This window comes from Ochlerotatus camptorhynchus, unplaced genomic scaffold, assembly GCF_037179485.1.
Source record: "Ochlerotatus camptorhynchus isolate MF236.1 unplaced genomic scaffold, CSIRO-AGI_Acam_v1.1 ptg000329l, whole genome shotgun sequence".
Classification (NCBI taxonomy): Eukaryota; Metazoa; Arthropoda; class Insecta; order Diptera; family Culicidae; genus Ochlerotatus; species Ochlerotatus camptorhynchus.
In genome coordinates, this window is record NW_027040817.1 from 877441 (window position 1) to 891346 (window position 13906).

At 38.6% G+C, this 13906-nt stretch overlaps 1 protein-coding gene and 1 pseudogene across 3 annotated transcripts in view; one reads left to right on the top strand and one right to left on the bottom strand.

Moving 5' to 3' along the window:
• The window catches only part of LOC135708252 (uncharacterized), a 343985-nt gene that overhangs the window by 33272 nt on the left and 296807 nt on the right, over positions 1 to 13906 (top strand). The gene's annotated exons all lie outside the window — the stretch shown is intronic.
• The window catches only part of LOC135708264 (large ribosomal subunit protein eL32-like), a 424867-nt pseudogene continuing 422700 nt past the window's right edge, over positions 11740 to 13906 (bottom strand).

The following is a 13906-nucleotide window of genomic DNA, read 5'->3' on the forward strand; positions in this document are numbered from 1 at the left end:
TCGACTTCCCTTCGGTCGTTAGCATCACTTGAATTTTTCCTCCAACTTCGTTTATTCTTCGAGATATCCTTGTCATAAATTTGATTTTTATTCACTATGAGGATCCATCTTTAAAGTTCAATTTGTAAACAGAGAAGATTTTATGATACACTTTTAAAAGCCTAAAAGACAACAATATATGTATTTTAATCTCATTTAAAACCTTATTGTTTTATGATTGCTTTGATAATGATAGAACAGCTTTATAGATTATTTTATCAATACTCTAATAAAAAATTGCTAATGAAGTTTATGATTGATTTTTAGAATAGTTTTGTGGTGGGATTAAGAACTTCTTTAAATTTAATTTTAAAACAAGACAGTTTTAGACTTATCGTCAGACTGTAAAAGGTTTTTGAAACAGCGAAAAGGTGAACTACTCAGCAGGAACGTTTTTCACTGGGAAATTCTGTATTTAAACTAAATGGATTATTTATCGCCATTATAAAACCATCATAAATCAGAGTGGATGCCAAATGATTGCTGAATTTTTACTTGGGATAAGTGATGCTACTTTGTTTGCATCACTTGACAGTACGATGTTTAAAATTGGCCAAAATAATGTAGAAAGCTAACTGTATTCCAATTGGCCAGCTTCGATTTTACTATCAGCTTTTCCACCATAGTCTCAAAATTGCACATACAGCTTTTTAGCAAAAACTGACGATTTACGTTCCTATAGATCTCATATCACATCCAATTCAAAAAGCACCATTCCATTTAAAAACATGAAATAAAAACCCGGCAAAGGGAAACAGCTCCAATATAGGCCTCCACTCAAGCCGTACTCTCTAATCGGCAGATCAAAGAACTTTCACACCAACTGCCTATAGCAATTTCATTTGAATACTCTCTAGCCTCTACTACCAGCGAATCATCATCATCATCATCATCATCATCATCACAGCTACAACCACCAGCTGTTTCTGAATAGCCATCAAGCAGTAGGATAAAAAAACAACACCTTCTCACCACAACTGGTAACTTCCGCCCGGCTAGTCAAAAAAGGCGATTTCCATCGGAAAATGAAAGAAAAACAATCGATACCCTTCAAATCGACATCAGCAGCCCAGTACCTTTTCACAAGGGCGTCCCTCTGCACAGCAGTCCAAGTACTTCAAACGGAACTTTCATCCATTTGACTCTTTTTCCCTCACGAGCACCGACACCGACCGAGCATTCTCGATCGGTCTTGCAATCGAGAGTGACAGAGAAAAAATACGTTCGAAATGGAAATTCATTTCAAATTTCAATCAATTTCAAGGGAATAGTCTCCAGCCATTTGTTCCGAGAACACCCTGGCTCTAATACATCACAATTTCTTCGCTTAGAACATTTCCCACACCCCACCAAAGCCAACGACCACGGGGTGGCTCATTGGAGTGGAAAGCCATTTGCTAGTGCTCGGCTCGTTTTAATGAAACTCAGTCAGACTCTGCACTTTCATTCCGTACTACTGGAAAGGTTGGGTTCTCTCACTGTGGCGCAGAAGAATCTGCTGCAATTTTCAACTGAAAGAGCATTCCGCCAACAACTGACAGCAGATCGATTAGATGTCGTCATGCAAGTCTCGTTTTCGAAATGAAATGGAAATACTACTAGTAGTGTGCTTTGGCCGTGTTGTGCTGCAGGTCGTCTTCCTCGTTTGGTCCCTCTTAGCAGGGATGTCGATGAGTACTCCCAGGAGGAAAGCCGCAACCAGCCCGAGCCATCAACGGAAGAAAGCGTCTCGAATCTTTACCAGCAACCACATCTACACGGAAACCGCACCAACCTCCCAGAACAGGCATAAGCAGAGCAATCAGGCAGGCAGTGAGTGAGCTAGAACCAAGGCAAGAGCAATTTCTTCCGGCTGGTTTTAATTATTGAAAATTAATTTCCTTGTGTCTCCCGTCAGTGAGCACCCTGTTTCTCTCCGTCCGGCGTCTTGGAACTCGTCGCCTTGGGTACCCATTCGTGTCCCGTTCGTAATCATTTATTAATGGCATGAAAAATTTACCATTTCTAAAGCACAGAGGCAAACCTCACACTCTGCCTCGTTTTGCGACCGACCTGAAAAGGCTAAGCAACAAACGGACCAAGAGATACAAGAACGAAATGAGAGATGCTCCTTGCCCGGAGAATCATCCATCCAGCCCTTCATTACCACCTCCGCCACCGGCGTCGTCGGGAGAGCGCCCAAGTCCAAGGATAATAAATATATAAAATCAGATGCTGCTGCTGCTGCCGTCCGTGATCCGATTAGATCACGTTGGGGTTGTCTGCAGTTGTGTGGAGAATTGCGGGCGGGTTTGTGGGTGGACGGCTCTTGAAGTGATGTCTGGTTGTGTTTCTATTTAGGCAGAGTTTCAATCAAAGCTTTCCGAGATTTTCATAACAAGGATTAGTGATAATTGCGTGGACTTAGAGGGAGAAACGTGGCTAGTCTAAAATTTAATATGGATTCTTGAGAATCTGAAATCATTGCGGATCATGTCTTTGAATAGCTTTTTAATTAAATTTGTAAAGCTAGGAACTCAACAAACGGAGTGGAAACTAGTTTTAAGTTGAGGATCTACCTTGGCGATAATCGCAGAAAGAAAAGCAACTGTGGTTGAATAGGGTAAGGGGAAAAAATTTATTTATTTTTTTTTCCTTTTGGTTTGTTTTTTTTTTTGTCGATCTTGTTTTCCGTGCTGAGCACCAATGCAACCGACGTGCCAGGAAGGCAGCTCCCACACCTGGACCCTACCTATCGACCCATCAACTCATGAACCGGGGACCAACGGGGCTTTACTTCCCTTCCGAAGGAAGGCGTGATCAGAGATGTTATGCCTCAGAACATCCCGGCGTCACCGACTGGGATTGAACCCAGGCCTGCTGGGGTGAGAGGTAATCACGTTTACCACTACACCACCGGTGCCGTGAGGGAAATTTTTTATATTTGTACCGCTTTTCCTTCAATTAACGGAGGCAGTAAACATAGAAGTGAGGAACATAATTCGACAACACCCGAAATTTTAGGTTTTTCAATTCCGTGGGAAAATATGCCTCATCTATCAAATAACTTGCTTCTAAACAACAAAAAATAATAAAATTTAACTAGAGCGTAATTTAACAACTAGGAGAAAAAAACTCGCGTAGTTCAATATCTAATGTAATTTTATGCAAGAACTCGAGCACATTATATTATTACCAAAAATATTCTTTGCAAAATACACGACATGAGGAAAATTTCAACTACACAGAAAAAATTCTGAATTTCAACTATCGCGTTAAATAACCCCCTCGTTTAATCCTGATGAATGTGGGCGTCTTAGTGGAATACCTGTATAATGAGAGAGAGAAGGATTAGTATTTTTCATTTAATTCCACTACTTTATTTGCTTATCCTTGACAGATACGCGTATTTCGTCTACAATGTGCAGACTTCTTCAGTGTCTTGTACTAATACTCGACGAGTCGAGTATTAGTACAAGACACTGAAGAAGTCTGCACATTGTAGACGAAATACGCGTATCTGTCAAGGATAAGCAAATAAAGTAGTGGAATTAAATGGAAAATACTAATCCTTCTCTCTCCCCTCGTTTAATTTTGAGCTACAGTTAGCATAAACAACGAAATCGTTTACAAGCTTGCATTCAATAATGCAAATTTAAGCGATATTGCGCTTAAATTTACACGAAATATCGTGTAAATTTATGCAAAATCCAGCGTTAATCTTATGTGCGCTATATCTCGCAGAAATTAACAAGAATTCTTCAAACGGTGTACTTTCATCAGAACAATACGCCGTGCCTGTAATTTTCACAACACTGCATACGACCAATTTAGCCTATTTCAACGACTTTACTATTTTTTACCTAACCACGTCAGATTTTCCAAGGGGGTGTTCAAAATTAATTTTCGGTTCGTGGCTTCCATCAAATATAACTTCTGTTAAACAAAATGAATCATGACGAACTTTTCAGTACTAAAAGAGGAAACATTTTAAAGCAAACTGCTGTCAAATCATTCCAGTTCCGACCGCTAGGAGCACTGCAGTAAATTAAACATTGCGTCCATATATTAAATGACTCAAGCTTTATTTAATCTCCCGGATGCAATCAATAGTCTCATCATGAATTCCAACAGAGACGTTATCATTCACTCGATTCCGCGAATTCACTATCAATTTTGTTTTACTTGTATTCAATTTCAACTACTTACACTTCAACCATCTACTTAGAAATCGCAAATCTTCATTTAAGTGTGAGACGGCATCATCTAAATCCACAGTATCATCTGCTAAAATAGAGCAACAAAAAAAAAACTGGTATTTAAACGCTGTACAGACTGGAGAGTTATAACATGTTATAACGGTTGTCAAATAATTGCAACACAGAAACCACCATCAAGATAGCGCTATAACATGTTATAACTCTGTAGTCTGAACGTACTATTATTAACGGCGCCGGTGGTGTAGTGGTAAGCGTGATTACCTCTCACCCCAGCAGGCCTGGGTTCATTCCCAGTTGGCGCCGCCGGGATGTTCTGAGGCATAACATCTCTGATCACGCCTTCCTTCGGATGGGAAGTAAAGCCGTTGGTCCCCGGTTCATGAGTTGATGGGTCGATAGGTAGGGTCCAGGTGTGGGAGCTGCCTTCCTGGCTCGTCGGTAGCATTGGTGCTCAGCACGGAAAACAAGATCGACGGAAAAAAACAAACCAAAGGAAAAAAAAAAATGAACGTACTATTAGAGACACCCTACGTCAATTGAAGAAAATTTTTCTGTATCAGTCAATTCAAGATATACAATAGAACTTCCATCCCGGGATGTCCCGGGATGAAAATCCCGGGATTGTTACATTTCCCGGGATTGTTACATTTCCCGGGATTCCCGAATCCCGGGAAATTAATTTAAAAATCCCGGGATCGCGTGTACCCCGGGATTTTATAATTTGAGACTCTTATACCACTTTAAATCTTTCTTAGAATATCTGTAGCAGAATTTGAATCCAGAACTTTCACATCTTACGAAATATATCTCTTCCCTTCGTTTGCAATTCATTCTGATTTTTCGAAAAAATTGCACACATACATCACTTTTTGTATATGATCGTTGTACAAGAAGCACTCGTGAAAAATAGGATCTAGCAGTGAAACAAACCGTGCATTTTGTTCGTATATTGCGACTAAATACAGGCATCTTATAAAACGTATCAACTAGATTACAACTAAAAAAAATAAAAGCTTATATTTTCAACAGGCCAACATCCTGCCTCGTGTCAGTAGGTGAGATAACCACACTCTGAATGTTTCAGCTCTTTTTGACGTTACACGGACTGGCGCTTTTGGTGTAGTGTTCAAACAGGAGATTTGGTTGAAAGTTTCATATACAAAATGCTCATATACATTCAAAAGCGAATATCTCAATAAAACTAACTGGATTAGTGATGCAATCTTCAGCAAGGTTGTTACTCATTGTTTGAACTACAAGTTTTGAAAATCTGAATCAAAATGAGAATAAGCAAACTTTTATATAATCGATAGAGTGTAGGAGAGTCATTTTTCCATGTATTTTAGCCAAATTCCCCATACAAAATTCAAACTAAAAGCGCCAGCTAATCTTAAAACCAAATGTGCTGAAACTTTCCGATAATGGTTTTCTCACCCAAAGGCACACATCAAGAGGTTGGCCCGTGGAAAATTAGAACTTTTATTTTTGTGGGCCAGTCTAATGCATTACCTTTACCCTTTAGTATGTAATCTATGTAATCCTAAAGCACGGCAAATTTTTTTTTACAAATACATTCATGAGAGAAATTATCCACCATAATCATCATGATCTGCACGGACTATTGTGAAATTTGGCTGACAAACATAATATCACGTCCCATTAGGGAACTTCTTAGATGTCAAGAGACATTTATTTGATTTCAGAGAACTTCATAGAAGTTCGTGGAACTTCGTAAAAGTTCAGGGACCATCATCGATTTCCAGGATACTTCGTAAAATGTTAAACAACCTCGTGGACGATGATTACGGAACATCGCATGAATTATTTGAAATTCGTTCAAGTTCAGCAAGCTGGGCAAACAGTTAGTTGTACCTATCGAAAAATTAAAAAAATGTAAGCTATGGAAAAATCTTTGAAGTACTGGGAACTTCGAAGAAGTTAACGAAAAATCCCAGGATTTCGTAGAATATTCTACATATTCAGGGAACTTTATAAAGGCTTTGAGTACATGGAACTGAGTTTAAGTTCAAGAAACTTCTTGAAAGTACACGAATCTTCGTATAACTGATATTCACGGATTTGTGATGATATCTCAGGATAGTATTCAAGGCTTTCCAACTTAATCAAGTAATGTTCTGAAGATATGCAAGTGTTCAAAGTCCTCTGGATATTCTCCCAAAACTAAACGTTGATCAGGAAGTATTCAAAAGATCTCCAGCTAATCTAATATTTCCGTAAAGTCCTGTGAATATTCAATTGGATCAAGTTTTATTCTGAAATATCCGATTTTGGCTACATTATTCATGTTCAACATATTCAGGAAGAAGCTTAAAATATGAAATCAAAACTTCATTTATTTAACAAAAATCATCATATGCCAGCTTACAATTTAAAAAAAAACCATCGGAAGTCTGCTTCAGCTTCCGCATGTCTTGAAACAACTTCACGTACCATGAAATGTCTTCAAAATGTCTGCATGAAAAAAATACCTTCACAGGATTTTAAATGTCTTTAAAACGAAGATATGTCGTTAAATCTGGTGTCCCTAGTATTGAAAAAACCTCCTTTTTTAATCATTCTTCTAAAGAGATGAACATACATTTCAGAACATCGTTAAAAGAAATTAGAAACATACGAATATTAAAACAATTTACTATCTTTATTGGCTTCCCGGGATCCCGGGATTTCCCGGGATATCAAATAAATATTTCCCGAATCCCGGGATGGTGGAAACCACCGGGAAATGGAAGCTCTAGATACAACAAAGTTTTGGAAATAAAGTTGTTGGGATGCATTGAGTTTCTTTGCAACAATACAACTGCTCCATTTCATCACACTTTCGCTCCTCCAAAGATGAGTTTCCTGTTTTCGCTTCTGTTTGTATCACTCCAAATTTTGACGGGAGCCTTTCTGCAGAATCATTGTCGCACTACATTCTGCTCGCCTAAATCTAACGCTAAAGCGCTTATTTCTAAGCAGAACATTCTGTATCTACAGTAATTGGATAGTGGATGCATATCACACCACAACTGCTGTATCATCTCCATGTGTATAAAAAAAACATTTCGAACTTCTAGGATCAGTTTAATAAAAAGGCTACTCTTTCGGTTGCTCCGGTGTTCCGGTGGGCGGTGTGGGCTTCTGAAGCATCGGAACCAATCCGGATTCAGAGTCGGAATCTTTTTCACCGACTTCGCAGCCCTGAAAAGAACAAAGAGCTTAACATCGATTACAAGCTTGAACAATGGTTTCATAACGACATTCAGAAGATACCCTATAGTATGAAATTCACTTTGGTTAAATAATTTCATGTCTCTCATAAATAAACGTGTGCAGAACGAATTCAACTCAATGCTACGTTTTTTTTTCAATTAAGGAGCAGAACAAATCACTTCATTCAGCAGAAACAAAAATAAAAACTTAGATTCTCGGAAGACCAGCCAATTTAAGTAATAAGTGTATTGCGGTAAATGAATTTGATTCAAATTTTGAAAAGCGTTTAAATTACGTAATTATCACTCTTTTTGTCTGTCGAGGTAACTCTGCAATCGACGGCTCATAAAACTTCTAGATGGTTTTTTTAGTCACGCTCATTGCAACTTCAATTCAATAATGACACCGGCCGGCGTGCAACGAATCAACTGCACACCGTACCATTAGCCGAAACAGCAAATTAGTATCGCAACATCACCACAGCACCGTGCTTTTCATTCTCCCCCGATGTTACCCCTGCATTAAAACATTTGAAGGTTATTGAACGTTCGCAAAACTGAATATGATCCAACTTGGTTAAAAACCTACATTTTCCGTCAGTTTCGCTGCAGCTCGACCCGAGAAATTAGATACCGTCGCATAGGATCGCCATAGAGTTGTCTTCTGGAAGCCATCAGTTTTCCCTGTCTGCACGTATGTTTTAAACTTTTTGAACATGAAAATTTGCAGCTCTTGGCCGCCGTCGCCGTTGTTTGAGAAAGTTGAGCTGCAAGTGAAATAGAATTCATAAAACTTTTGAAAATATGTTTTCCCCCATAGCTCTGCTGCTGCACACAAGTATCTCTCTATAAGGTACAAGTGGCTGCTCGTTGAAAACTATGATGGAAATTTAAATAACCGTAGAGTTATGATTTTCACTAATGTCGAACATCATCTCCTTTGTGGTTTGGCGGGGGTTTGGGTCTCTCGTTTCTCAAAGTAAAGATAACCCAGCACATCGTAGAGCAACGTACATATTTCCTAAGCTACCCTGTGGTTGGATTTCGAAAAGTTTTTCCTGTCAGTGCAGCGTGAGTATGTCTTAGTTTTGAAAGCATCATCTCCTCACCTCATATTCTACCATCCATTCATTCATCGGCATCCATTGCTTGCGTTTCATACGGAAGAATTCTGTGGCTCTAATAAAACTTCCGTCAAACCATTATGTGCGTCCAGAAAGTTGCCGAAAACCACAAATAGGGGGAAATGTTTGAAATGAAGCGTTTTTCTTTTTCCATCCGATGCCTTCGGAAAATTGGAAAGTCAAATTTAAAGTCCAAAAATCAATCCAACATCCCTCCCTTGGCGGCGCTAGTGTGCTGGTCGGTGGTATTTGGACATAAACCACAAGAGCGCATAAATATTCTTGCTCGTTTCGGTTTCGAATTTGGGTGGGAAAGCGGAATCAGAGTGGTGCGTGGTGTGGCAGGGTAGCAATATTGAAGTTTGAATGGGGAAACAATTCCGATAGTGAGTGATTGAGAATGGGCGGAATGGGTGACGATTGAAAATGCAATAGATGGGAAAATATTTGAATTCTTAATGGTCATGACAGCCAACGTTGTCATCAATCGTGTGTATACGAGCGCATATGTAAGTGCACTATACGGATCCATCTCGTTCCAATATTCATTCGCACCAGATTTACCACGTGAGATAACTGGTCCCTGGGGTGCACTGTGGGAATTTTTTTTTTTAAGTTCAAAAGCAATTGAAAAAAAAAAAAAAAGTTTGAAACGTCTGATCGAACTTGAATTTGAGTTTTAAATCATAGTAGTAAAAGTCAATGAAGCATTTCAGTTTTCTTCAGTGCAACATTTGCTGCATAAGCCAATATTTGATCTCCGGCTGCCGAGGCGAGATGAAATCCACTACCATCGTATCGCTCATCAACCGGTCGCACACACGTTGCTGAATGATGAAAAGAGTTCTCCCATCACATTTTCAAACGATTCAATCACTCGGATGACCAGGCTACAGCCAGTAGGTATCCCGGGGATGCTTCTACTTGACTAGCCGCCTGCTTACGGAAGTAGCCGTAGATCCCTGTTCTGCCATCCATCCACAGGGAGAGAGTACATTGAATGCGATCCGTTGGTGATTGAGAAGATTAATGGGAATTGAGAATCAAGTGCCTGCCGCCAGTCGGATGGTCGGTGGTCGGATGTGTGGCAGCATGGAGAGTTTTCAAATTTTCCACTTAAGCACTGACCATTTCGGACGAGGTGTGTGCGTTCTTTTGCCCGGCAAACATCATCGGCAATGCAGAAGAGTGCAGCGATGTTCCTGCTGCTGCGGCTGCCGCTGTCAGTAGTTATAGTGCAACACGGTGTGGTTGAGTAATTTTTCCGCTGGCTACCACCGTTTTTACTTGGACGACCGATGGGAGGTGGCCGGTAGTTTGTTTACCCAGTGGAAATTTATTACATCAGAATTGGGCGGAGAAGAGAAGCATGTAACGAGTGGCTCGGCGGACGACTAACGATGGTGACGGAATGCCGCCGGTATGGAGGCCTAGATTTGCGTGATATGTGGCGCTAGTTAATAAGTAGTTTCATAAGACAAGAAAATGAGTTTGATTTTCAACTGATCTAATTAATTAACTCTACCAAGCCGGTTTGTTAGTACAAAGGCGAATTAGATATTGAAAACTTTCGACCTCTAGAATTTTATCAAACTTGACTCTAAACCATGATCAAAAAATAAAAACAAAAAGATTACACCAAAGCCGCTGCTTTTCGACCAGGTTGAAAATATGATGCACTTTGTGTGTTTTTGATACTCAAAAATTTACGTATTTATTTTTGAGCAGTAGATTAAATAAATACCGGTGAAATAGAATCCTGAGATGCTAATCTTCAATTACCTATGTAGAGTTAAGTTTGTTGTTTCATCACGTTCGTATCATGGTCCATTGAAGGATATTGCATTTTTACCTATTGTTGCTTTTTGATTAATTTATTGATGTGTAGATTTGCCTTGTCTGATCACATCCTCGAAATATCATAATTGAATGGATTCTGAAATGTAAGCATATGTTTTTGATTTAAAAGCTTGTGCGTGTGCCTAATTTAATATTAAATTCTTAAGGAATAGCTTGGAAAATGTAAACCAAACGTTATTAGTTATAGATAAATTAAATTAGGGTAGATGTACCAGCTTTGACTGTTCGTTCCTTTCATGATATGATCCAATTTCAGGATTTGGTTCATGGGTATAGAGCTGCAGATAGCCTAGCCAATTCAGGCATGGAGCTCTGCTTCGATTTTCGATCTATTGTATAAATTTTATCGGTTTGGATATATTTTCGGCTTCTCGGTCCATAGATTATCATTGTGCTTGCTTGAAGAAGTGATAGGACATAAGTCAACTGAAATGGGATAGTTCGAGCAGGGGCCTTGCAATTTTGTATTTTCCTTCAGGTCGTTATGATTGTTTAAGTTTTTTTAAAGTTTAAACAAACTATCGGTGTACCTTGCATGTAATTCGCGTTTCGTACATGGTGTTTGCAGTTAAGTCTTATAGACCAAACAAATGTTCTCCCTCGTTAGGGATCGTCTATTTAGAACCTCGCACGCACAGAAAAGGTTGATCTGGACACAATTAGCCTCCTGAATTTTTTTTTTTCATAGCATGCAAGCAGAGAGGGTGCTCGCCAAAAATCCGTTCTCATATTTGTGAACAAGAGCCATTAACTATAGTTCATTTCCTTCTACGCGCGAACAGTTCACGGCTAACATTCACGAATATGGGAACACTCATACTTTTAAAATTGTTAAATTTTGAAATTTAAGCACCTTTTAAAATTGCACTTATTTTTGACAAGCGAAAACGATTTTTCACTCTGGTTGACGTGTTTACTCGCCTGTGATTACAGCGGTTCTCTTCCCTACCCATCGATGCAAACATGTGAATCATCAAAACGGTGCACCTTTCAAAACTTTACACAGTGAGGTATGGGAGCAAATTTTTAAACGTTTCTAATTTTCGAATATAATATATACTTGTTTTATCTAGTTCGTTTAAGGCTCAATCACGTAAGTTTTACGAATCCGATCAGTTTTTTTTTTCACTTATGTCTATTTCTAGTAGAAGTTGGGCCGAATAGGAGGGGAGGAGCTTGGGGGTTTTGTTGTCTCATCAGAGTGTTGTCGCCAGTATGAACGGTGGTGCGGTTCTAGATTTGCCTGGAGTTCGACCAGCTATGATGACCAGTAGGTGACGATAACAATCATCGAGATGGGGGGACAAAACAAACAAACACTAATAAAGAGAGACGTAAGATAAATAAATTAAATTCTCATGCTGATCATTTGTAGAAACAAATAAATCGACTGCATATAGCAGTTAAAAATATATACTTTAAGAAAACAATTGATGTTACTCGAGGAGATAAAATAAAATTTACCTATCCTGGGCACTTTCTGTGCAAATTTTATAAAATAATCAAAAACAAATGTAATACGTCTATCAAGTAGCGCTGGAAACCTTATATCTGATTGATCTTATTATAAGGGTTGTCATTACCGGCTATATTTTCGAAATCCGATTTTTCGGTAAAATTCATCATAAGGTCTGTATCCACAATAAACCGGACACATAAGTAAAGCACAAATTTCGCATTATATATCAATTTTTTCAGATTCATGGGATATGATTTAATAGTCGAAGTCAAAACATAGTTATTAGGTATTTGCATAAAATGTTCAAACTTTGCGCTTAACTCCATCCATTAGGGTTTGTACAGACTCCTCAAATACCATGGTGGCCGTCTTTGCCCAAACACCGGGAACATTGGATTTAGGTAAATCAAATTTTTTTTGCTAGTTTTCGTATTGAGAAGTCAGGATTTGCATTACGTCCGTACAAAATCCACTAACGCACCTGTTTTTTATTCGCCGACATCTTGAGCACTAAACATAAACTAAACTAAACACTGATCAAAGTCTTTTTCATCAAAGGCTCTCAGCCTCAGCATTTCAGTCCCATATGGAAAAAGTAGGCATTGAGAAAATGTCAGTCGAAGTTACGAAGTGCAATTCTCATGTAAATATTTGAAAAATCATAGTAGGGGAAATGACGGCTTCGGCATGACAGACTATTTTCGGCAACCCAAATTGAAACACTATTTTCACTGGATTTTCTTACGAAAACACTTCGCTGAATGCATGCAAACGATTCTTTATGCTTTCAGCTTCAATTTGACTATATTTTTACCACTGAGAAAAAGCAATCTAGCAGGGTTTTCTTGAAATGAAACACACGCACTACAAATTGTAGCTGATTTCGAGTTGCCGATAATAGAACAGCAGATTTACATGCAGTTCAAATGGAACGGATGCCGAAGAAAAACTGGTTGCCGACAATACTCGCTCTCACTAGAGAAGATTGGAGCTTTGTAAAAGCGTTTCAAAACAGTTTTTGACAATTCTTTCGACTGAAATTGTTAGAGCAGCTGGCAGCAAAAGATTGTAAACAAACCAATACTGCATATGTGTGCGTTCCATAGAGAAAAAGGCTATAGAAAGAAGGTCGCTGCTTAGGGGCTGTTCATAAACTACGTAGACAGTTTAGGGGGGGGGGGTGACGATTATCCACGGCCCATACAAATTTTTAAATTTTTGTATGGACAATTGTCTACGCAAGGGGGGGGGGGTCAAGAATCCCAAAAAAACTGTCTACGTAGTTTATGAACAGCCCCTTAGGTTGCCGAGAATACGTAAATTCCCCTATATTGATAATTTTTTCAAGTTAAAATCTGTCACAATGAAGCTTGCATGTTTTATTAAATCTGCGAAAAATATGACAATTCGAAAGGCAGAACTTGGACTTGAACTATGGACGGTTGAATTTCAGGATCGGACTGATATGCGATTGCTTTGCTTGATGGGACAAACTGATTTGATGTCGTTTTCATATTTTTCATGATCAAAGTTCGTAATTTTATCTCATAATATGAAAGTAGATGCCAATTGATAGTGGATTGCGTTGTTATCTCAAAATTGACGAAAATCCATTTTGGAATGATATGCGATTATAGGCAGTATACCTCAATGAAATTTTTCACTCCTATGTGCAATAATTCAAAAGTTAAAATGATTTGAAGGTGTCCGGATTAATGTGGATACAGCCCTAAATTGAAAAATGCTGCTCATCATAAGAAAATATGCAGTATTCCTTTCATTAGTTACGCAACGCAAAACGATTGAGTCCACATATATCCAAAGTAATGAATAATCCTGCATATTACCGTTATTGATATTTAAAGATATGGATAACATAACATATTATTGAATGTTTATTGATTTTGTTCGGTGAGTGTCCATCGAAATCAATCGAAATCCAATAATATAATATCAACTGTGATTGTGACCTGAAAATATACATAAAAGCCCTATATTTAAAAAAGAGTGATT